General features: G+C 33.4%; 1 long non-coding RNA gene across 1 annotated transcript; it reads right to left on the bottom strand.

Annotated features, from left to right (window-relative positions):
• Nucleotides 1-404: 404 nt before the first annotated feature.
• Nucleotides 405-19,564, bottom strand: LOC115423089 (uncharacterized). The gene is made up of 4 exons (XR_003935905.1): nucleotides 19,461-19,564; nucleotides 17,861-17,865; nucleotides 8,506-8,509; nucleotides 405-415 (listed from the first exon to the last, which is right to left on the bottom strand). It is a non-coding gene; the product is annotated as an uncharacterized LOC115423089 (long non-coding RNA).
• Between the last annotated feature and the right edge of the window lie 6,408 nt (nucleotides 19,565-25,972).

The following is a 25,972-nucleotide window of genomic DNA, read 5'->3' as shown; positions in this document are numbered from 1 at the left end:
ATTAAATGGTCAGGTGACCATTTTCCCGCCTGACGCCCCCTTTATTAATCGGCGGCACTAGACACGCCCCTGTTTGGCCAGCTCGGGGTCAGTCTGCAGGAAGCAGCGCATGTGGTGAGTGTACAGCCTGAGTGTCGAATGTATGCATATGTAGATGTGTAGAACAAACAAGTGTGCACCCTTGTACGAACTACTGTGTGTGTGTGTGTGTGTGTGTGTGCGACGTGTACTTGTGTGGATGTGTGTGGCGTGTACTCGTGTAACACGTATTGTGTGGCGTGGAGGGTATTGTGTGTGCGCGGTGTGTACATGTGCATTGTGTAGTGTGTGGTGTGTACTTGTGCGTCTTGTATTGTGTGATGTGTACTTGTGCGTCGTGTATTGTGTGTGCGTGTGTGAGTGCGCACTGTCCGCACTCAGTAAAAAGGACGGTCCGTTACATACTGTAATTGCAGTGATTAATCACTGTTGTGTTTTGTGCAATTTTTTTTCCGTTTGTTTACTCACATTTATTGTTTTGTTCTGAGAATTGCACTACAGTTCAGGTATTTAAGTAATTGCAGGGATTAATCACTGTTGTGTTTTGTGCAATTTTTACATTATGTTTACACACATTTATTGTTCATGTTTTGAGGAGAATAAAATGTTATTTCATAAGAACATGTTTTATTTTCTTCTTCATTTTTAGGCTACAGAGTAGTCCACATAATGTACCGTGATGATGAAGTATTTTATTTGCACTAGTTTTTTTTTTTTTTTTTTAGGTATTTAAGTACTGTATTTGCAGTGATTAATCACTGTTGTGTTTTGTGCAATTTTTTCCCGTTTGTTTACACACATTTATTGTTCTTGTTCTGAGAATTGCTATACAGTTCAGGTATTTAAGTAATTGCAGTGATTAATCACAGTTGTGTTTTGTGCAATTTTTTCCACATGTTTACACACATTTATTGTTCTTGTTTTGAGGAGAATAAAATGTTATTTCATAAGAAAATGTTTTTTTTCTTCATTTTTAGGCTACAGACTAGTCCACATAATGTACCGTGATGTTTTTTTTTTTTTGTCAAATTCCAGCATTTGCCTAATGTCACCTCTCATGTCTTGTATTTAGCCCACACATTTTTACTAACTATTCTTTTTTATAGTAAGATAATATTTACTGCCGCGCCAATTAAACACCTTTAAAATGTAATGTCAACCATCACATGTAGCCTATTTAGTCATTAAAACATTGGTGTTTCAAAATAATGCAAAAAACATAAAAGAGCCAGTCTTTTGAACGACTCTTTTCAGTGAACGGCTCCTGATTGAACGGCTCCCTTCAAAGAGCCAAAAGTCCCATCACTAGAAAATATAGATTAATATAATTCATTACTAGTGACAAAAGTTAGTTAATTTGTTTGTTTTGTTTATTTCGTGCACAAAGAATCATCAGATAACAAAGAACCATACAACATGGTCAAATTTAATTTTTCTGTGCTTGAAAAGGAGTGGGAAGAAATATAACTTATAGACTCCCACCCCCTTTTTTACAAACTAATAATTAAATTAATTCTGCTTCCTTTGCTTTATTAACCCTGTAACGCCTAAAGTATCATATTTGATACATGAGTTTTGAAGCCCTCTACCTCAGGGGTGTCAAACTCATTTTAGTTCAGGGGCCACATCCTCCCAATTTTATCTGCAGTGGGCTGGACCACTAAAATAATAACATAATAATATATAAATAATGCCAACTCCAAACATTTCAATATGTTTTATAGTGAAAAAAGTAAAATTACATGATGGAAACTGTTACATCTATAAACTGTCCTTTTAACATGAACAACCATGAAAAAAACTGAAATTTCTCAGGAAAAATAAGTGCAATTTTAACTATATTCGCTGATGCTTATCATTTGTAAATGTGCATTACAACTTACAGATCACAATAGATCTGCAAATTTACAAAATATTTAAGTAACTGGCAAAATATTAGTAAAATTGCACTTACTTCTCTTAACACATTTCTAGTTTTTCATATTTTTTGTGAAAGGCTAGTTGTGTAAATTTACACATTTTCATGTAATTTTACTTTTTTACACTAAAACAGAGGAAAAATTTGGTATTGTCATTATTTGTAGGTTTTTATGGTCGAATTTTACTGATCTGACCCACTTGAGACTAAAGTAGGGCTTTTTATGGCCCTTAAAGTAAAACCATTAACTGTTAATATCTTCATTGTAATTTTTGCATTTCACAAATTCATCCCATGGGCCGGATTGGACCCTTTGGCGGGCTGGATTTGGCCCCCGGGCCACATGTTTGACACCTGTGCTCTACATTATCAGTGTGATATTTTTTTTTTCTTGAGAAACCTGATGTTTACAATTAGATACATGCAATACACAGATAATCCACCAGGGGGGAGGAATTTGTTCATCAGAGGCCTTTCCAGTGACACTACAAGACTGTCATTAATGAGGAAGGAGGCAGAACTTTGACAATTTTGAAAAGGAATTACCAATTTGTTAGACATGTTTGTGTTATATTATGTTTTTGTTAGTTCAAAAACTATAAGATGCGAGCATTGAGACCCGATGTATCAAATATGATACAAAATTGAAACTCATACATGGAAATTGATATTTGGAAAAAAAAAAAAAAAAAAGGTTGTTCAGCAGGCCCAATAAAGGCTCCAGTTTGAAAGAACCGGAATTTTCTGTCAATGATTTAATGATTCAGGCTTCACAGGGTTAAACACTTTTTTTTTTTTTTTTTTTTAATATATACGATATTTTTGCAATAACACAAAGTATCCACACAAGCCATTCACTTACACTTTTTCAGTCACCTCACACACAATCAGATTTGCATAGTCAACCCTTTTTAATATAAACTACAATATGTATATGCACTTTATTTATTAATGATTGTATTGTATCTGAACATAGACACAAAGACAGCAAAGTGGGATTTCACCCATACAGACCCAAATCTACTTTTGTGTCAGTTCTCAATTTAATTCTTCTTTCTGTTAAGCTAAATATATAGGAAAATATTATGATATATGGTGATAAATTACTTAAGAAAGCTTTTTTTTCCAGTGAAAATCAGGTATTTTCCTGTATTTAATTTACCGATCATGTACTTTAATCCTCATGATGACGTTACATTTGAGGGTTATTACATCAAAAACAGAGAAACCTGAAGAAAAAGTGACTTTTTCAGTCCAATCTATCATTAACTAAACATAAACCCAGTGTTTCCATCCACTGTCATTGATCCAACTCCATGGGTTTTACTGGTGAATCAATGTTGTCGACGTAGATATGCCAAAACTTCACAAAAAAATTACAATGACATATTACAATATTTTTTTTTTAGACTTGGGAGAAGTGGCAAAGGTGTTTCAATAACAGATAAATGCAAAAATGTGCAGTGGAAATACACTTAGCGAATAAATAATGGAGTAAAGAGATGATTGCAGCAGAGAATCAATACAAGAAAGCACCCAGACTGTTATATTAGATGGAAATATCAATGAAACACAACCATGTATGAGGAGCTTCACAGACAAGTGTTGGATAAAAGCTTTGAAAAACTGTGGAAGAGTGTGAATCAGCTGCTTGATTTTCTGGACAAAAGCTGAAATCAGTGTTCTATTATTTTCTTACATCTTTAATGCACTCACACAACAGCTCAGGTTAATATATAAAAACATGTTGTCTAAAAAGGAGGAGGAGGAGGTGGTAGTGGTTGTTGTATATTTATCTGTTCTTTCAGATGAATCTCTATTATCTATTAAAACAGCCTTACATGATTTCTCCTATGGCAGGGGTGTCAAACTCATTTAAGTTCAGGGGCCACATACAGACTAATATGTTATAAAGTGGGCCGGACCAGTAAAATAATATAAATAATAGGATAAGAACTGATAAATACTGTTGACACCAAAGTTTTCTCTGTTTTTGAGTCAAAAAAGTCAGATTCCAAAATGAAAATGTCTACATTGACAAACTCTACTTGAACATAACATGAACAAATATGAACAACTTGAAAATTCTCAAGAAAAATAAGTGCAATTTTAGCAATATTACACTTTAGTTTATCATTTATACATGTGCATCATAACTTACAGATCACACACAAAAAAATGATTCTTGGCTCTAATAAACATGAAGTAATATTTTAAAGTAAAATGTAACTGAAATATATGAAATTTAAAGTTTATTTATCCAAAAAAGTCAAACATAATGTGAATATGCTTAGTATAAAGTGAATCTAAAGTTTAGGTTCACTTTATACTAAGCATATTCTAAAACAAATACAGTAAACTTTATTTACTAGATCACATAAAAAGGCTGAGCGTCACAGTCAAACACAGTTTATGTTAAAGTTTGCATTAACTAAAGCAAATCTGACTGACGGTATTTAATTTATTCATATTGACTCAATATGACAGAAAAAACATTGTATTAAATGCAACTCTTTACATTAAACTTATGTAATAAAATTACATGGAAAATTTACATGTAATTAAAATACATAAAGTCAACATTTTTGGCCTAATTATTTTTTTGAGTGCACAGTGGATCTACAAATACACAAAACATGTAGTAAGAGGCAGAATATTGGTACAGTTTCACATACTTCTCTTAAGACATTTCAGGTTATTGACATTCTTTGTAAAAGGCTAGTCTGTAAATGTAAACATTTTTTGCGTAATTTTACCTTTTTTACACTAAAACAAAGAGAGAAATTAGTGGTTTTCTTTATTTATAGTTTATTATGATACTGTTTTACTGGTCTGACCCATTTTAGATTGAAATGACCTAAAATGATTTTAACACTATTGATTGTTAATATCTTCAGTGTACTTTTTTTGCATTTCATAAATTCATCCCACGGGCCAGATTGGACCCTTTGGCGGGACAGATTTGGCCCCCGGGCCGCATGTTTGACACCTGTGCTCTATGGTGTCATATCAATGCCTACAATGATCAGCAAATCTGCGTAACAGACACCAATAAAGTTCTATATTTTAATGTTGTAAATCTGGACGTAAAGTCTTTTAATGTAATAGATACAGTCTCAGAAAAAATTATTAGACAATCAAAAGTCATCAAAAACAACAGTTATGCAATCAAGTACTAACTCCTGTGTGTATCATGTGACTAAAACAGACAGAAAAGAAAACATGGAATGCCTAAAAGCACTGTTTTTGTCAGTACAATGCTGTAAATACTGATGTAAGAACTGAAGTGATTTTGGTTATTATCAAAAAAAAAACAAAAAAACATGGAAATTGATAGATATCAGCTCTGAAATTAAACTACTATGAGCTATTTTTGTTGTTCTCATTTTATTTGTCCAAACAAATGTACCTTTAGTTGTACCAGGCATTAAAATGAACAAGAAATTGAAGAAAACAAGGGTGGTCTAATAATTCTTTCTGCGACTGTATACAGAGCTATTAACCCTTTCATGCATAGTGGTCACTCCAATGGACAGTTCTTCTACAGCTGTTCTCTTGTATATTCATGGGTTTTGTTGTTTTAGTTCCATATCAGCCAACACAGTGGACACTTATGCACCATCACATACAATGACATTCAAACCATTACTGTAACTTTGCTGTTTTAGATAAACCTGATCTGCCATTGCATGTTTGAGTGTAAATCATTGCTAATTGTTATTAGACTGTAATTAACAGTTTTCTTCAACTTTTTTTTTTTTTTGCATATCCTCCTGAGACTCAGCAATACATTTTGTCCTCTGTAGGGGACAAAAGATTGACAGTTTAACTAAAATGCTGTCCATTACAAAGGACATTCCATTTAAAAAAAAAATCAATCAATCAATAAAAATTATTTTAAAAATGCATCTGAAAAAAACTGTTGCATTATATAGTTTCCAATCAAGACAATTTTTTAATGTAAAAAAGCTACAACTGTCAATTTCCTGGGTCTCAGAGGATATTATCTCCATGAAATGAGTAATAGCTAATATTAGAGTATGATAAAAATGTGACAAAACATCAGATTAGCTGCATTAAAAATGGTTTTCTTTCATGGTTTTCACACAGTACATCACTTTCTGATGATGGGTTTTAACCCTTTCATGCATGAATTATGAGAACCTTAATCAAGATTTTTTTTTCCTGAGTGTTTTTATTCCTCTTTAGGCATGAAAAAAAAACGTGATTGATTTTTATTTATTTATTTCTTTATTTCTTTATTTATTTATTTATTAAATCAACCTGTTTTTCATGGAGTTACAAAAATGTCCACTCAGCTACACCGTGAATTTTATTCTTGAAGCAATGAAACATGTATTTAAAACCCAATATCATAAAGTAATATGAAAACAGTGAAATGAAACCATGTTTAATGGAGCTAATCTGATGTTTTCTCACATTTTAACATATTCTAATACTAGTTATTACTCACTTCATGGAGATAATATGCAAAAAATAAATATTAACAAGTGATTTCCGCTCAAGAACCAATCAAGAACAGCAAAGTTACAATAATGGCATGAATTGCAGTTTATGAGATGATGCATAAGTGTCCACTGTGTTGGTTGATATGGAACTAAAACAACAAAACCCATGAATATACAAGAGTAAAGCTGTAGAGTAACTGTCCACTGCAGTGACCACTATGCATGAAAGGGTTAAATACATGTTTCTTTTCTTCAAAAATTAAATGGATGGTGTCCAGTTGAGGACATTTTTTAACTCCATGAAAAATAGGTTCATAAAAAAATTCAATTGCATTGTTTTTTTCATGCCTAAAGAGGAATAAAAACACTCAAGAAAAAAATATTGATTAAGGTTTTCATAATTCATGCATGAAAGGGTTAAAGAAGGGTTGTCAAACATGCGGCCCGCCAAATGGTCCAGTTGGCCCCCGGAATGTTTTTGCAAAGTGCAAAAATTCCAGTCTTGAAATGAATTAAGCAAAAAAAATTTAGCTTGAATTAAGGAAAAAATCTTGAATTAGGCAAAAAAAAAATCTTCAGTTAAGTAAAAAAGATCTTGAATTAAGCAACAACAACAAAAAAAAAATCTTCAAAAAGGAAAAAAAAAAAAAAATCTTCAATTACATAAAAAAAAAAAAAAAAAAATCTTCAATTAAGTAAAAAAAAAGTCTTCAACTAAGCCAAAAAAAAAAATCTTCAATTAAGTAAAAAAACTTCAATCAAGCCAAAAAAAATCTTCAGTTAAGCAAAAAAAATAAAAAATCTCAAATTTAGCAAAAACAATCTTGAATTAAGCCAAAAAAAAATCTTCAATTAAGAAAAAAAAAAAATCTTGAATTTCGCCAAAAAAAATCTTCAAGTTAAAAAAAAAAAAAAAAAAAAAATCTTGAATTAAGCAAAAACAAACAAACAAACAAAAAATCTTCAATTAAGTAAAAGAAAAAATCTTGAATTAAGCCAAAAAAAAAATCTAGAATTAACTTAATTTTTTTTCTTCGTTTTAGTGCAAAAAATAACATTAAATTATGAAAATATTTACATTTATAAACTATCCTGTAACAATAAAATGTGAATAACCTGAACAAATATGAACAACCTGAAATGTTGAAAGAAAAAACAGCACAATTTTAACAAGTTTTCTGCCTGTTCCTCAGTGTTTATTGTCTTTGTAGATCGAATCCATAATGCACATGGAGAAATGATAAGTTGAGGAATAATATTGTTAAAATTGCACTAAATTTTCTTACGTTTTTTAATTTAAATTTCAGTTTTTCAAGTTTTTTTTTTTTTTTGGGGGGGGGGTAGTTTATAAAAGTAAGTATCTTCATAATTTAATGGGGGTGTTTTATGCTAAAACAAAAAGACAAAAATTTGGAGTTGTCATTATTTATAGGTTATTATGTTATTATTTTACTGGTTCGGCCCACTTCAGATCAAATTTAGCTGAATATGGCCCCTGAACTAAAATGACTTTGACACCCCTGGGTTAAAGTCTCTATGAAAGTGCTGAAGTCTTCATATTTCATAAATTATGGTGGACAAACAATAGTTACCTTACATATTTTAGTTACTTAATTATGCCTGAGGGCTTTTATTGGTTTTTACTGTCATTTATCATTCTTTATTTTGGCTTTCTATGAACAAGCCAGGAATCCCTATTATATCAAAAGTGATATCCAGTGAAAGTTTTATTGATTGATATTTGCCTTGGAAGTCTTTTCAAGCTGTAAACTGAACTAAAAAAAAAAAAAAAGAAGTCTGAATTTGGACACGTGTTGTCTTAAGCGAACAGTAGAGTGCTTCATACACACACCACTGTTAAAAAAAGGTGTGTGCAGATATAAATAGCAGGTGAAAGAGGCGTTTCAAAGAGAAAAAGGTGGAGAATTGCATCTTCAAACAACTAAATGACACATAAAAGCAGCCGGGGTTCAGGGCTGGAGAGGCAAAAATCTCATTACCTGAGAAGTGCCAATATTTTAGCAGAATGGTGTCATTTTATAAGTGAAATGACATGCGGCTACAGGCTTCCATGACAACCATGCTTTCATTTCCCCTAATGATGGCTCGACATAATTTCCCCTCGCCTTCACATTATGACCCTTTGACCCTGAACTCTCATCAGTCTTTGCCCTCGATTCAACAAGGAGATCAATCTGCCTGAAAGCTGCTCTCATGAATGTGTGCCACGGAGGATTGATTGTCACACACACAAACACACACATTTACATCAGCAGAAACAGGGGAAAAAAAAAAAAAAAAACTAGACCGACACTGATTTAAGACCCTCGTCCCCTTATACCACACGCGTCAAACATGCGGCCTGGGGGCCAAATCCGGCCCGCCAAAGGGTCCGATCCGGCCCGTAGGATGCATTACACTAAGATATTAACAATTAATGGTATAAAAATCATTTTAATTCAGGTTCCACATACAGAACAATTGATCTCAATTGTACGGTGGCCCAAAGGTGCTACAGCCCAAAAAATTATCCACTATAACAAAAAAAAGACAACAGCCCAAAAAATTATCCACCAGCCCAAAAAAATTATCCACTATAAGAAAAAAAAGGCAACAGCCCAAAAAATTATTCACTAGCCCAAAAAATGATCCACTATAAGAAAAAAAGAGAACAGCCCAAAACTACCACTACCACTATAAGAAAAATAAGACAACAGCCCAAAAAATTATCCACTATAAGAAAAAAAAAAAAAAAGACAACGGCCCAAAAAAAGATCCACTAGCCCAAAAAAATTATCCACTATAAGAAAAAAAGACAGCAGCCCAAAAAATGATCCACTATAAGAAAAAAAAGACAACAGCCCAAAAAATTATCCACTATAAGGAAAAAAAGACAACAGCCCAAAAAATTATCCACTAGCCCCAAAAATTATCCACTATAAGAAAAAAAAGACAACAGCCCCAAAAATTATCCACTATAAGAAAAAAAAGACAACAGCCCAAAAAATTATCCACTATAAGAAAAAAAAGACAACAGCCCAAAAAATTATCCATTAGCGCAAAAAATTATCCACTATAAGAAAAAGACAACAGCCCAAAAAATTATCCACTATAAGAAAAATAAGGGAACAGCCCAAAAAATTATCCACTGTAAGGAAAAAAAAGAGAAAGGCCAAAAAATTATCCACTACATATTTTTAAAATAACTTTATTTTTAGTGCACCAACCTCCACTTAAGGTGGGTTGCTTTGTTGGCATTAGCCACATTAGCTGAAGGTCTTAAAAATTTTCAGCCTATGCTTTTATTTTTTGTGGTGGCCTTAATTTTAAAGCAAGAGACCTTTCAGGTAAACAGCGCCCCCTTAATTGAAAAGCTGGATGAGTTTTTGTTTTTTTTTCTCTTTATAGTGGATACATTTTTGGGCTGTTGCACCTCTGGGCCACCGCACAATTGGGTCAGACCAGTAAAATATTATCGGAATAACCTGTAAATAATGAAAACTGCAGATTTTATCTTTGTTTTAGTGTAAAAAAGTAAAATTACATGAAAATGTTTATATTAACAAACTGTCCTTTTACAAAAAATGTGAATAACCTGAACAAATATGAACAATTTCAAATGTCTTAAGAGAAGTAAATGCAATTTTACTAATATTCTGCCTGTTACTAAATGTTTTGTGTATTTGTAATAGTAATGCAAGTTGTAATACACACGTGTAAATGAAAACCTGATAAACTGAGGCAGAATATTGTTAAAATTGCACTTGTTTTTCTTAAGACATTTCAGGTTGTTCATGTTATTCAGATTTTTATGGAAACATAGATGTAAATAATATCATAATATAATTTTAATTTTTCACTGTTATTGTTTTACTGGTCCGGCCCACTTCAGATCATATTGGGCTGAATGTGGCCCCTGAACTAAAATGAGTTTGACAACCCTGCCTTATACCATATACACAATATGGAATAATTACAATGTTTTGTGAATGCACCATATTGATAAAAGCATTAGGACCCATTGTATTTAGGTGTTTCATGAAAAATGTCATGTAATTTTATATTTCAATAATTATCAGTGCAATAAATTATTTTACTTTATCGTCTTTAGGATGAATTGATTATTCAAAAAATAAATAAATGGTTTCCAGTGTTCCAGACTTTGCTTTTACAGAATTATATTCAATGTTGGGGATTTTTAAAAATTATAATAATTGGTTTTAATGGAAACCCTAAGCCTAAACTGGTCCACCAGGATTTTTAATTTTTTTTTTCTTATTTTGACTAACTAAAAGGTTAGAAAATATGCTGGATGAATCCATTTTCCCATTTTTCCACAACACTTTTTCCCTCCAGATTTTTCCAAATGTAACAATCATTCACAATTTACTGCGTGTTAGAATTCTGCTAAAACGGCTTCTTCCCCAGCTTCTAGTGCAGGCATCAGTGAAATTACTGTAATAACCCAATAAAACCTATAAAGCACAACATCTCAGGTTTCAGAAACCATCGGAATATGTCCAGTTGCACAAATAATGAAAGAGTTACAGCCAGTATGTGCAGGCTGTGTCAGCAGTGACACATCAGGTTTTAAAGAGATAACTTATTTTCACTTAAAAATGCAAAATACAGAGCATAATATTGGAGTCAATGGTGATAAATCACTTAAGAAGGGTTAAGACTGGGTTATATGGGTTAAACAAAAACATTGTAATTGTAGAATAGAATAGAATAGAATGACAAAAACTTTAAAGTTCTGTGGAACAATTTAACCCTTTCATGCATGAATTATGAGAACCTTAATGAAGATGTTTTTTTTTTTTTTGAGTGATTTTATTCCTTTTTAGGCATTAAAAAAACAATGCAAATACATTTTTTATGAAGCTATTTTTCATGGAGTTGAGAAAATGTCCACTAAGCTGGACACCATGTGTTTAACCCTTTCATGCATAGTGGTCACTACAGTAGACAGTTATTCTACAGCTGTTCTCTTATATATTCATGGGTTTTGTTGTTTTAGTTTCATATCAGTCAACACAGTGGACACTTGTGGGTCAAAACACAGTAATTTCCCATCAGAGAGAGAACTTTAATTGATTGCCATTCAAACATTTATTTCAATATAAAGTAACTCCTTGTTTTGGATAATCCCTTATGGTCCAACTTAAGCAAAAATTAATTTAAAAGTAAAAATGTGGGTCATTTAGCAACACTGATCTGTCAAATTGTCTCTAAAATGTCCCGTCAGAGAGATTTCAAATACCGTGTTTTGACCTTTATGCACCATCTCATACACTGCAATTCATACCAGCACTGTAACTCTGCTGTTCTTGGTAAACCTGATCTGCAGTAACATGTCTGAGTGTAAATCAATTGCTAATTGTTATTAGACTGTAATTGACAGTTTTCTTCATCAAAAAGTTTTTTGTTTTTTTTTGCATACTATTTCCATGAAGTGAGTAAAAACTAGCATTAGAGAATGTTCAAATGTGAGAAAACATCAGATTAGCTGCATGAAAAATGTTTTTATTTCATAGTTTTCACATACATATCACTTTCTGATGACAGGTTTTAAATACATGTTTCTTTGCTTCAAAAATTAAACACATGGTGTCCAGCTGAGTAGAGATTTTTGTAACTCCATGAAAAATAAGTTCATAAATGCCTAAAGAGGAATAAAAACACTCAGGAAAAAAGTCTTGACTAAGGTTCTCATCATTCATGCATGAAAGGGTTCATTTTTGAGGAAGCAAAGAAACATGCATTTACAGATATACTTTGAGAAAACTATGAAATAAACATTTTAATGCTGCTAATTTGATGTTTTCTTACATTTCAATATACTCTAATACTAGTTATTACTCATTTCAAGGAGATAAAATGCAAAACCTAACCCTAACAATAACAAGGAATTGATTTACACTCAAACATGTTAGATCAGGTTATCAACAGCAAATTATAATAATGTTTTCAGTTGCAGTGTATGGGATGATGCAAAAGCGTCCAATGTGTTGGCTGATATGAAAGTAAAACAACAAAATCCATGAATTTATAAGAGAACAGCTGTAGAATAGCTGCCCACTGTGGTGACCACTATGCATGAAAGGGTTAAAAAAAAAAAAAAAAAAAATAGTGTTTAATGGAAAAAATAATAGTAGTATAGTTCTGCACAGGGAACAGATAAGAGAACGCAGACCTCCACCAAGGCAGATCTGCGTTCTCTTAGTAAGTAAGTAGTCTAAGTAGGTAGGAGCAGACCCACTGAGAATTTTGTATGCTAGGATTAAAGATTTGAATTTGATGCGGGCAGCTATGGGTAGCCAGTGTAACTCAATAAGTAATGGGGTGACATGTGCCCTTTTAGGCTGATTGAAGACCAGACGCGCTGCTGCATTCTGGACCAATATATACATAAATATAAAATATATACATAAACAACAGTTAACATATACTGACATATACAGGGTGGGGAAGCAAAATTTACAATGAACATTTAGTTGTTTTTTCTCAGCAGGCACTACGTCAATTGTTTTGAAACCAAACATATATTGATGTCATAATCATACCTAACACTATTATCCATACCTTTTCACAAACTTTTGCCCATATGAGTAATCAGGAAAGCAAACGTCAAAGAGTGTGTGATTTGCTGAATGCACTCGTCACACCAAAGGAGATTTCAAAAATAGTTGGAGTGTCCATAAAGACTGTTTATAGTGGAAAGAAGAGAATGACTATGAGCAAAACTATTACGAGAAAGTCTGGAAGATACTATTAAAGAAGAATGGGAGAAGTTGTCACCCCAATATTTGAGGAACACTTGCGCAAGTTTCAGGAAGCGTGTGAAGGCAGTTACTGAGAAAGAAGGAGGACACACAGAATAAAAACATTTTCTATTATGTCAATTTTCTTGTGGCAAATAAATTCTCATGACTTTCAATAAATGAATTGGTCATACACTGTCTTTCAATCCCTGCCTCAAAATATTGTAAATTTTGCTTCCCCACCCTGTATATAGTCTGTTTTTGAAATCTACAGCTAAATTGCTCATCATTTTTATGATAAGAAAACAATTCTTACATCACACAACAGTGACTCATTCTTCTAGAAGTTCTTTATGGGTATTCTAACTCTACCAGGTTAGATCCACAGCCAAAATGCATAAATACAAACATCCAGACATCATCACGGTGTGTCACTGTGCGTTACGGTGTGTTGTAATAAACCCATGTGATCACCTTCAGCTCCAGGAGCTCCTCGGGTCGACACTTTGACGTCAGCGAACCGAGAGGGAGGACACCTGCAGGGTCTGAGGAGACGTTTGGATCCGACACATCAGAGGAGTAAACTGTAAAGAGCTGCGACACGCTGCCATACAACCACAGCCTTAATATCAGACCTGTGATCTTACTTCAACTCTGTATGTTTTCACATTCAGTCTGATCTGTTCTGCAACGGCACCGTTCGGTTATAGCATCTATTTCCAAAGACTTAGCTGTGACCTGCAGGTGGGTTATAGCGACAACAGCATGAGTGGGTTACAAAATAAAACCACCCTTTCATGTCCCTCCTCCATTCACCCCTCCAGAACACCACAATTGTATGAACAGTTGAGTATTTGGTCACAAAAGGGGGTAAAGTTGTTAACTCTTAGGGGTCTGAGCCTATTTTGGCCGTTTTTGAGTACTTTTGATTTTGCCTTTATATACTATACAAAGAAATGTTTATTATACCCATGTTTGATGTTTTCATCCATCTCATCTGCCTGTTATTTTTTCCCTTTAACCTACTTTATCAACATAAAAAAAACAAAATTGATTTTTCCTTTATATACTATATAAAGAAATGTTTATTATACCCATGTTTGGTATCTACATCTATATCATCTGCCTATTACTTTTTCACTTTAACCTACTATAACAACATAAAAGGACCAAAAATACACAAAAATATAAAATCTGATGTGAAAAATTGATAAAAAATTTTTGCATAAATAACACAAAGATGCTTAACGAACCTTTTCAAAGACTTTAACCCTTAGGGGTCTGAGCCTGTTTGGGCCATTTTTGAGTACTGTTGATTTTGCCTTTATATACTGTATAAAGAAATGTTTATTATACCCATGTTTGGTATCTTCATCTATCTCATCTGCCCATTATTTTTTCCCTTTAACCTACTTTATCAACATAAAAAACAAAACAAAAAAACACAAAAATATAATATCTGATTTGAAAAAAATGTATATACTTTATTACACAAATAACAAAGATGCTTAACAAACCTTTTCAAAGTTATTAACTCTTAGGGGTCTGAGCCTATTTTCTCCATTTTTGAGTACTTTTGATTTTGCCTTTATATGCTATATAAAGAAATGTTTACTATACCCATGTTTGGTATCTTTATCTATATCATCTGCCTATTATTTTTTCACTATAACCTACTATATCAACACAAAAGGACAAAAAACACAAAAAATATAAAATCCGATTTGGAAAATGTATATAATTTTTTTGCATGAATAACATGCTTAACAAACCTTTTCAAAGACTTAAACCCTTAGGGGTCTGAGCCTATTTGGGCCATTTTTGAGTACTTTTGATTTTGCCTTTATATACTATATAAAGAAATGCTTACTATACCCATGTTTGGTATCTTTTTTTTTCCCAGCACAACTTCATCTATCTCATTTGTCTATTATTTTTTTCACTTTAACCTACTTTATCAAAACAAAAGGACAAAAAAACACAAAAAATATAAAATCTGATTTGAAAAAAATAGATAATTTATTGCATAAATAAAACAAAGATGCTTAACGAACCTTTTCAAAGACTTTAAAAGTGAATGTGGGTTCCAAATATTAGGTATATAAAATTAAGATATTAGTAAACTAAAACTATACTCACATATTTGATATAAAAGCATATCTTCACGCAAGTCTTTTTTCCGGTTTTGTCAAGGTTTTAACTAAATAAGACACTCAGAATGTACATCAATAAGAGATTTAGGATGTTGAACATGAATTGTGAACTGGAACACACTGAACAAGAACAAGGATTTTAATTTAGGCCCAGTAGTTTTTGTTTTGGAGCTTTTTTTTGTTAGTTTAGCTGCTTTTTGGCACCTGGTTGAACTCCAAAAAGTAGTTACACGGTCAAAACTCAGTAAAAAATAAATAAAGGAACATCATCACAACACACAAAACAATAGTAAAAACAAACAAACAAAAACAACCCAAGAAAAACGGTGTAAAAAAAAAAAAAAAGCAACAAAAAAGCTCAAATCGTCTATATTTATTGTGTGTCGCTGCCATTCTACAGGCGGTGGGGGGTGTACTGGGCATGCTCAGATGTCAATGGAAAGAACAAAGACTATTCTATCAGCGTGTTTTAACATTTTGAAGTATTGTGAAGTATTTAACATAAATTATACATTTAGAATGCTCACCACAGACACATCAGGGGTGAAAGGGTTACAAACATCTCTAGATCTAAAATGTTCAATAACTTTCAAACCACTAATGCTATCAACTAGCGGCATTGTACCCGTGGTGCTTTGTATCGTCATCAGATATGATCTGTTTGGACGTTCAGAGGCTCCGGAGTGAACATGGAAACATCTTCTGCAACATTAATTTCCCAATAAAATCCATGTAGTTTGACAAGTAGATGCAATTTCTAACTTTTGCTGAAAAAGTCTTTTTCTTTCATTTTCTTTGTTTTGATATAATCTTTGAATTATATCTGCATTTATATGAACATCTAAATCAGGGGTGTCAAACTCATTTTAGTTCAGGGGCCACATTAAGCCCAATTTGATCTCAAGTGGGCCGAACCAGTAAAATAATAACAGAATAACCTATAAAGAATGACAACTCCACATTTTTGTCTGTTTTAGTGCAAAAAAACCCCAAACATTAAATTATGAAAATACTTACTTTTATAAAGTATCCGAACAAAAAAGATGTGAATAACCTGAGAAAAACTGAAGTTTCTTAAGAAAAATAAGTGCAATTTTAACAATATTCAGCCTCCACTTCTCATTTCTATGTGTGCATTATGGATCAGATCTACAAAGACACTCAACACTGAGGAACAGGCAGAAAAGAGTTCGAATTGGGCTGAATTTTCTTTAGACATTTCAGGTTGTTCATATTTGTTCAGGTTATTCACATTTTATTGGTACAGGATCGTTTGTAAATGTAAATATTTTCATAATTTAATGTTATTTTTTTGCACTAAAACAAAGACAAAAATTTGAGGTTGTTAATTCAAGATTTTTTTGCTCGATTCAAAATTTTTTGCTAAATTTAAGATTTTTTTGGGCTTAATTCAAGATTTTTTGCTAAATTTGAGATTTTTTGTTTAATCCAAGATTTTTTTACTTAATTGAAGATTTTTTTTGCTTAATTGAAGATTTTTTTTTTTACTTAATTGAAGATTTTTTTTTTGCTTAATTCAAGATTTTTTCCTTAATTCTACCTAATTTTTTTTTTTTGCTTCATTCAAGGTTTTCTGCTAAATTTAAGATTTTTTTTTTTTGTGCTTAATTCAAGATTTTTTCCTTAATTCAAGCAAATTTTTAAATGTAGAGAAAAACGGATTTGTCACCATAAAAGTAGTTCTAGATTTTTAAGAGTTGAGGAATTTTTTTCTTATTTTTAATGTGTGTAACGTGTGTTTTCAATCAATAAACCTGTGATTATCGGGCATACTCTCTTGTATAAAGACATTTTCATATCCTGCTTTTTCTGTTCTGCTTTTCTGATTTCTGCTATTGTCAAACAGGCCTCCATAACATTTTTCGACTTAGAATTCTAGATGTGTGAATCTGTAAAACACAACGTACATTAGATATTGCAAGACCGTCACCTATGCTCAGTATCATGTACTGTAACATTATGGTTTTATATGTGACTCTGTAATCAAAATGCCTTCTACATGAGTTGCCTCCAGTTGCCAGGAGAGTTGGGAAGTCTTGACGTCTATGCTGAAAAGGAATTTATTACTCCTGTTGAGTGAATGGAGGTAAATTTAGAAAGAGGGATTGTGATTGTGTCTTTGTGGGTTGTACGGGTTGATGATTGCACGTCTGAATGGAACACATAAGTGATGCTCATGACAGGCTCAGTCCACATTTTAATATCTCATCTAATATTGTGTTTATTTCCATCATTTTATACATAGACCCATGGTTCAACACTGTGTGACATGTGGATGTGTGATGTTCATTTCATACTCTTTTTTTATGTCATTATGTTGCACCTCACACTCTTTATGTTCATTTTTGGACAGTAAGGGCGTGTACCGTCTGACATGGATGCAGATAAGAAAACTGTGGGTTCAAATGAAGATTCTGAGATGCACTGTAAGCCCGGACTTTGTATTTACTAAAATGCTTTAATTACAGTGTACTTAAACTTTTTCATACTTTCTACTATGTCTACAAATTAGTAGAATATACTTATCATTTTATAGTAGTCTGCATTTTTATGCAGATGATACAATTATATACTGCTTTGGATCAATTCTTGTCCAGGCGATTGAATCCCTTCAGAAAGCCTTTGTTGCTGCCCAGTATTCATTAATTCCACTGAAACTGGTCCTCAATGCAGACAAGATTAAACTCATGTTGTTTTCCATTTCAAGGACACCTCCGCAAACATTACCCTCAGTGACCACTCAGGAAGGAAATGTAATTGAGGTGGTCCACACATATAAATACCTGGGGGTTTTAAATGACAACTCCCTCACTTTCAAGCCACATGTGGAAAACCTTGTGGCGAAATTGAGGCTAAAGTTGGGATTTTATTTTCGTAACAAATTGTGTTTTTCTTTTAAAGTAAAAAAGCGTCTTGTTGCTGCGACTTTTTTTTTTTTTTATCAGTATTGGACTATGGAGATCTTTTATACAGGGTGAGTCAGAAAAAACGCTCTTTCCATTTAAAGAAATTGTACTGATAAAACGGAAACACTGATTTTCCTTTTGACCATACAGTCATATTGATGTGGTTATTGAGCATGTCTGGTGATGTAGTCATAGATTTATTGCATTGCATAAGAGAGTGAAGGTCCATTGTTTATTGGGCACTGAAATACCTGCCAACACAATGTATGCCACAGTGAACAAACTTGAAATTGACAACAATTACAGGAGTCGGGGCTTTGCTTTCACACTCAGGACATAGGCCTACATGACAGTGCCCAGGGAGTTTTCATCATGGCAAGACCACAGTTTACGGATGTGCAGAGAGCTTTCATGGTGAAAAAATTCTCCCCAATCCCCGGACTTGACCCCCCTTGATTTTTTCTTGTGGGGGTATCTTAAAAACCGTGTGTATCAGACTGTTCCACAAACTCTTCAGGAACTCCGAAATCACATCACGGCTGAAATCCAAGCCCTACGACGAACACGAATGGCGAGAAGAGCTGTGTTAGAGATGCGACAACGAGCACAGATTTGCATCAATCTAAATGGTAGCCAGGTTGAAGGTCGTGCCGGACGACTTCGTTGAGACAAAACATTTTGATGGTGAGTAAACATGCTGTAATGGTTGACAATTTCAATTTCATTCACGGTGGCATAAACTGTGTTGGCAGATATTTCGGTGCACAATAAACAATGGACATTCCCTCTGTTATGCTATGCCATAAATCAGTGATTCAATCGCCAGACATGCTCAATGACCACATCAATATGACTGTATGATCAAAAGAAAAATAAGCATTTCCATTTCAGTGGTACAATTTCTTTAAATGAAAAGAGCGTTTTTTCTGACTCAACCTGTACATGAATGCTTCTGCTCAGTGCCTACAGAAGGTTGACAGTGTCTACCTTGCTTCCTTGAGGTTTATCACCAACTGTAAAGCATCGACTCACCACTGTGAGCTGTATTCGCGGGTAGGATGGCCTGCTCTGACCACCAGAAGGACCAACCACTGGTACTTGTTTATATACAAGGCCATACTTGGCCTCTTGCCTGGCTACATCTGTTCCTTAATTGACAAGAGAAATTCTGAAAATTATTCTCTTCGAACAAATGAGTGCATTCTGCTGTCTGTTCCATTTGCCCGTACAGAAATGGGTCAAAAGGCTTTTAGTTGTTCTGCACTTCATGTATGGAATCAGTTACAGAAAGACTGGAAACTGAGTTGATTTCTTTGAGCACTTTTAAGTCCAAATTCGGAGTTCTTGAGGCCAATTCCATGTCTTGCACTTGCTTTTCTTAATCTGCCTGTACATGCAGTTTTTATCATCTGTTTTTGTCGAGTGTGTGTGTATGTTGTATGTATTCTTGTAACTATGTGTTGCGTTGCTGCTGCCTATCTTGGCCAGGACACCCTTGTAAAAGAGGTTCTTAATCTCAATGGGACATTTCCTGGTTAAATAAAGGTTAAATATAAAAAAAAAAAAAAAAAAAAATTAAAAAGTAGTGTAATAAAACTTAAATCATTTAAGTTGAATGGATTTAAATCACTAAGTTTTAGTCATGACCACACCTTTTTATCTCCGCATTGCATTGTGGGTAATGGGCATGTAGTTGAAAATGTGTTATTTTTCTGTGCAGGGGTTCATTGGGGTTGTGGTGCTAGTGTTAATTTGGACCTAATGTGTGTATGGCAATGTTTATTGGCCTTTTTGTGTTTGTTCTTGTATATTTGTAGAGTTGCACCATGAGTGAGAGCCATCGGAAGAACAATGGCTTTACTGTTCAGCTGAATATGTTAGCAAAAAACTACATCAGACTGTTCTATTCTTCACTATTTTTTTAAAATTTTTAGTCTAAATCCATATTAAACTGTAAATCAGGACTTTGTATTGACTAAAGTGCTTTAATTATAATGTACTTAAATGATTTAAGTTTTATTCCATTACTATAAAATGTTAAGTACATTCTACTAATTTGTAGACAGTCGAAAATATGAAAAAGTTTAAGTTGAATGGATTTAAATCACTAAGTTTTAGTCATGACCACACCTCTTTATCTCCGCATTGCATTGTGGGTATTGGACATGTTGAAAATGTGTTATTTTTATGTGCAGGGGTTCAGCGGGGTTGTGGTGTTAGTGTTAATTTGGACTCAATGTGTGTATGGCAGTGTTTATTGGCCTTTTTGTGTTTGTTTTTGTATTTTTGTACAGCTGCACCATGAGTCAGAGCCAGAGGAAGAACAATGGATTTACTGTTCATCTAAATTTTTATGCCTTGTCAAATTAAAAGCACTACTTGTACTGACTAATTATGTTAAGCTAACTTTGTCTTAACTTCCTTCCACACTACAATATACAGGGTGACACATAAAAACAGGAACTTTTTAACAATCCAATAAAACCAAGAGTGACGGAAGAAAAATATTTTATTCATAGTAATTGAAACCTTAAAACATGCCATTTAAGAAACAATGATGGAATTTTCACTTTTTAAAAATTACAGGGTGACTCAAAAAAACGGGAATTTTTGAAGTGCGTATTGGCAGACATGAGCAAGTGGCAGCACTGCGAGACAGTGACCTTGAGCAAGTAAACACACCCCCATTTTAGTAACCATTGGCGGCTGTGCGAGAATTGTTCGGTAACCGTGTGATCTCAAGATTCGGTAACGTTCCCTTGCCCCCTAGATCGCCAGATTTTTCCGTTTGTGATTTTTTCTTGTGGGGCTATCACAAGAGTAAAGTGTACACGACTCGACCAAGAACTCTGGATGAGTTAAAACAGAGAATTCAGGATGAAATTCACAGTATCCCAGCTGAGATGTTGCAGTGGTCAATGAGGAATCTCAACAGCAGATTTCAAGAATGCATTTGTACAGGAGGACGCCATCTACAGGAAGTAATTTTTAAAAAATGAAAATTCCATCATTGTTTCTTAAATGGCATGTTTTAAGGTTTCAATTACTATGAATAAAATACTTTTCTTCCATCACTCTTGGTTTTATTGGATTGTTAAAAAGTTCCCGTTTTTTGTCACCCTGTATTAAGTTGAGTAAATTTACAAAGCAATTTATATTGCAATTAGGGATGTAATGATATGAAAATTTCATATCGTGGTTATTGTAACCAAAATTATCACGGTTATCATTATTATCGGTATTGTTGAAATTGTGCTCAATATGTTCAAAAAGCTCTAATACACACACTGAAATAATTTAACCAAGTTGTATTAAAAAAAAAAAAAAAAAAAGAACCAAATAAAACTGGCACAATGTACTCTGCTGTCAGAAACATTCAAGTATTAACCCTTAATGGTTTGAGCCTATTCTGTCTGTTTTTCAGTACTTTTGGTTTTGCCTTTATATACTATATAAACAAATGTTTACTATACCAATGTTTGGTATCTTTTTTTTCAGCACAACTTCATCTATATCATCTTCCTATTTTTTTTTTTTTTCTTCTTCACTTTAACCTACTATAATCAACATAAAAGGACAAAAAAACACACAAAAAATATAAAATCCGATATGAAAAGTGTCTATACTTTATTGCATAAATAACACACAGATGCTTAACGAACCTTTTCAAAGACTTTAAAAGTGAATATTGGTTCCAAATATTAGGTATAGACAATTAAAACTGTAATAAATTAAAACTATACTCAAATATTTGACATAAAAGCAGATCTTTACATAGGCGTTTTTTCCTCTAAAAGTGCGGTAATCAAACACGGTTATCATGATAATTAGAATTTAAACAGTAATACTAACCATCTGCAATTTTACCGCGGTTTATCGTTATTCCGGTAATCGTTACATTCCTATTTGCAATACATTTAATTTAAATCTACTTGGAATTGAGTACAATGAACTGATGATATTAAGTCGAATGATTATACAAAGCAATTGACATTGAGACAAATTTTAAGTTAAATTAACTTGGCGTTTAGTGCGTTGAACTTAAAATAGCAATTCCATTCAAATCAAGCATTTAAGTTTTCATTACTCATTACTAAAATTTTTTAAGGCAACAAGTTACCTCAGATTTTTTTTTAAGTCAACTCAATTTATCTGGTCTTACAGTGTGGGGGTGAAAATTAAGCTTTGAAACCTGTAAAATAAATCTGTTTGAGGAATTTAACTTGGAAAGATTTGCAATTTCCTGTGAAAACATTTTTTTTTGTCCTCAAACCACTATGTGAAACAGAGTTAAATACTGATCCACAGGATGACTTTTAATTGAAATAATTACTTCAACATGAGAGAAAGATAAATAATGTATGACCAAACTCCAGCAAAACATTTTAGCACTAATTAATGTGTTTGGATTAGTATTAATTAGCCAGTGGTTCTGCATTTCACACTTAGTACGGATTTTAAAAAGGCACCACTGAAGACCTATCTGTCTGACAGACTGACTTTTATTATAATTAACACAACTCAGCAGGTCTCCTTCCACACATACAGCCGCAGTTAATCATCCTCCTCCTCCTTTTATTGATCGATTAAAAAAATAAGTGGTAGTTTTGGTGAGTAATTTTATTTTAGCACTTTGTCTAGAACCAAATCCATTTCTTGTGTTCTGGGAAGACGGCTATTAAATCTAAACCACTATTTTTTTTTTAATTTTATTTTATACAAATGGGTACAGATGTGGTTTGGAATAAAGTACTTTTATTTATCAGTGTGATTTATTCTTGATGGACTCGATATGGAATAATTGCACATGCTCAAAAAGGTGAATACTGATGTGTATAAATAGGAATGTGTCTGAAAACAAAATTATTCCAACTTTATGGACAACAGTGCAAATAAAACCAGTGTACTCATTAATTTTTTTTTTTTTTTTTTTTTTTTTTTTTTTTGTTCTGTTTCCTGAAAATGTGGTACAGGCTAATTAATATCATTTTTTACATACTTATTTAATGTACTTACACTACCCTTTTTCTTTTTCCCTTTTTTCCCCTCTTTCCTCCTTTTAATGATTATTGGCACCCCTTTTTTTCTTCTTAAAAAAAAAAGAGAGAGAACTGTACTTTGTATGTTTGATGTCATGTATATCTTGTAAGACTGTTCTGAATAAACATTTGAAAAAAAAAAAAAAAAAAATCATTTTCTGAATTCAAAGCCTTTGTGTATTTAGAGCAACTGAATATGAAAATATCCCTCACAGAAATACGACATCTGAAGTTTCTTGGACTTCCATTTGTGATTGATCCCCCCAAAAAATATCCCCCCTACTTTAAATATTTTCCCTTTTGACCACTTTTTTTGGTGAAGCAGCAGGACTCAGGAGGAATATTCCGACATATGCAGGGCCGTAAAGTTTCTGACACTGAGAAACAACAGTGAGTTTCAATGACAGAAGAAGAAGAGCTGAAGTGAAGCCATAATAACAATCCGACAAACACAGAGCCAACGGTCTGCTGTTTATGGCACCGAGATAATGACTGGAATGACAGCTGCTGTGGACGGAGACAGATGGACAGACGGATGAATGACTGATGAATTATAATTCTAATGGAAGCTGTTGGAGGAAATCAGCCTCGACTGAAATGAGTCGTTATTGCTCCCTGACTGTGCAAAACAGCCAATTTAGTTACTGCAACGCTAAAATATAACAAGTTTCAGACATCAGTATATGTTTGGAATTTATTTTGGAAGTGGATAATAGAAGCAGCAGGAGGTCCGAGTGAGAAGATTCAAACAAGCCAAGACGTAATTTCTGCATTATAAAGAAAACAGCTGTAGAATCTATAGAAACTACTGTGAGTAAGTGGACACTGGGGTGATGCTACTAAGTGTGGGCTCCATGAAAGGTAAATACCCTTCATTAAAATTCAGTATCTTGTCGATCTATTGGAGCGGGGGTGGGGTGGGGGGTATACACTACCAGTCGAAAGTTTGAACTCACCTAGTTTTTCTTTATTTTCATGATTATTTAAATTGTACATTCTCAGCGAAGGCATTAAAACTATGAATGAACAAATATGGAACTAGAAAAGCAGACCTCCACCAAGGCAGATCAGTCCCCCCCCACCCCACCCCAATTACCACCAAAATGTAATCATTTCTTCCTTGTGCCAGTATCAACATTTCCGGAAAATTTCACCCAAATCCGTCCATAAATTTTTTTTAGTTATCTTGCTAACAAACAGACAAACAAGAAATCCAAACAAAACTAGAAAAGCACTCGGAGAGTGCAGACCTTCGCCAAGATCTGCCCCCCCCCCCCCCCCCCCCCCATCACCACTAAAATTGAATCATTTCTTCCTTGTGCCAGTATCAACATTTCCTGAAATTTTCATGAAAATCCGTCCATAACTTTGAGTTATAAAGTCTATCCGACAACTGCAACTGATCCAGAATGCTGCTGCTCGAGTCCTCACTAAGACCAAGAGAGTGAACCACATCAGTCCAGTTCTGAGGTCTCTACACTGGCTCCATGTCTCTCAGAGAATAGACTTTAAAATTCTCTTACTAGCATATAAAGCACTGAATGGTTTAGGCCCAAAATACATCAGAGACCTTCTAGTCCAATATGAACCACCCAGACCACTCAGGTCATCTGGTGCAGGTCTGCTCTGTGTTCCCAAAGTCAGAACTAAACATGGAGAATCAGCGTTCAGTTTCTATGCTCCGTATATCTGGAACAAACTACCAGAAAATATCAGTTCTGCTGAGAGTCTGAGTTCTTTTAAGTCCAGGTTAAAGACTCACCTGTTCACTGCTGCCTTTGACTAAAAGGCTTTTGAAATTTTATATTCTCTTTGAAACTCTGCACTGCAACTCTTACTTTAATATGCGCATGTTTTTTTTTTTATTTTATTCTATTCTGTTTTTTTTTTGTGTTGTTTTGCTGTTTTTAATCACTTTTTACATGTTTCTTTTATAATGTTTTAAATGTGTTTCTTTTTGTTTCTTTTATTTCAATGTCCTGTGTGAAGCACCTTGAATTGCCATGTTGCTGAACTGTGCTATACAAATAAACTTGCCTTGCCTTATCTTGCTAACAAACACACACACACACACATACAAAGCAAAGTGATCACAATACCTCCTGGTGGAGCTAATGACCTGAAGTGGGCGGGACCAGTAAAATAATAACAGCGGAAAAATAATAAAATTATATTATAATAACACTTAGGTCTACACAGTTGCATTAAAAATGTGAATAACACAAACAACATGATATGTCTTAAGTGCAATTTTAACCATATTATGCCTCTGTTTCTCATTTACACATGTACATTACAACTTAGAGATCACAGTGGATCTACAAATACACAGAACATTTAGTAACATATGGAATGTTGGTAAAATTACACTGGCTTCTCTTAAGACATTTCATGTTGTACATATTTGTTCAGGTTATTCAAATTTTTTGTGAAAGGATAGGTTGTAAATGTAAACATTTTCATGAAATTTTACTTTTTTTATATAATAAAACAGAAAAATTTGGAGTTGTCATTTGCAGGTTATTATGATAGTAGTACTGCATTGACCTGTGGGAAACTACGGGTCATATTAATATTGATATCTAGGGACTGATTGTTCTGTATGTGGCCCCTGAACTAAAATGATTTTAACATCCTTGATAGTTGATACCTTCAGTGTAATT

Source organism: Sphaeramia orbicularis, chromosome 7, assembly GCF_902148855.1.
Source record: "Sphaeramia orbicularis chromosome 7, fSphaOr1.1, whole genome shotgun sequence".
NCBI classification, from domain to species: domain Eukaryota; kingdom Metazoa; phylum Chordata; class Actinopteri; order Kurtiformes; family Apogonidae; genus Sphaeramia; species Sphaeramia orbicularis.
This window is presented reverse-complemented; position numbering and strand designations above follow the sequence as displayed.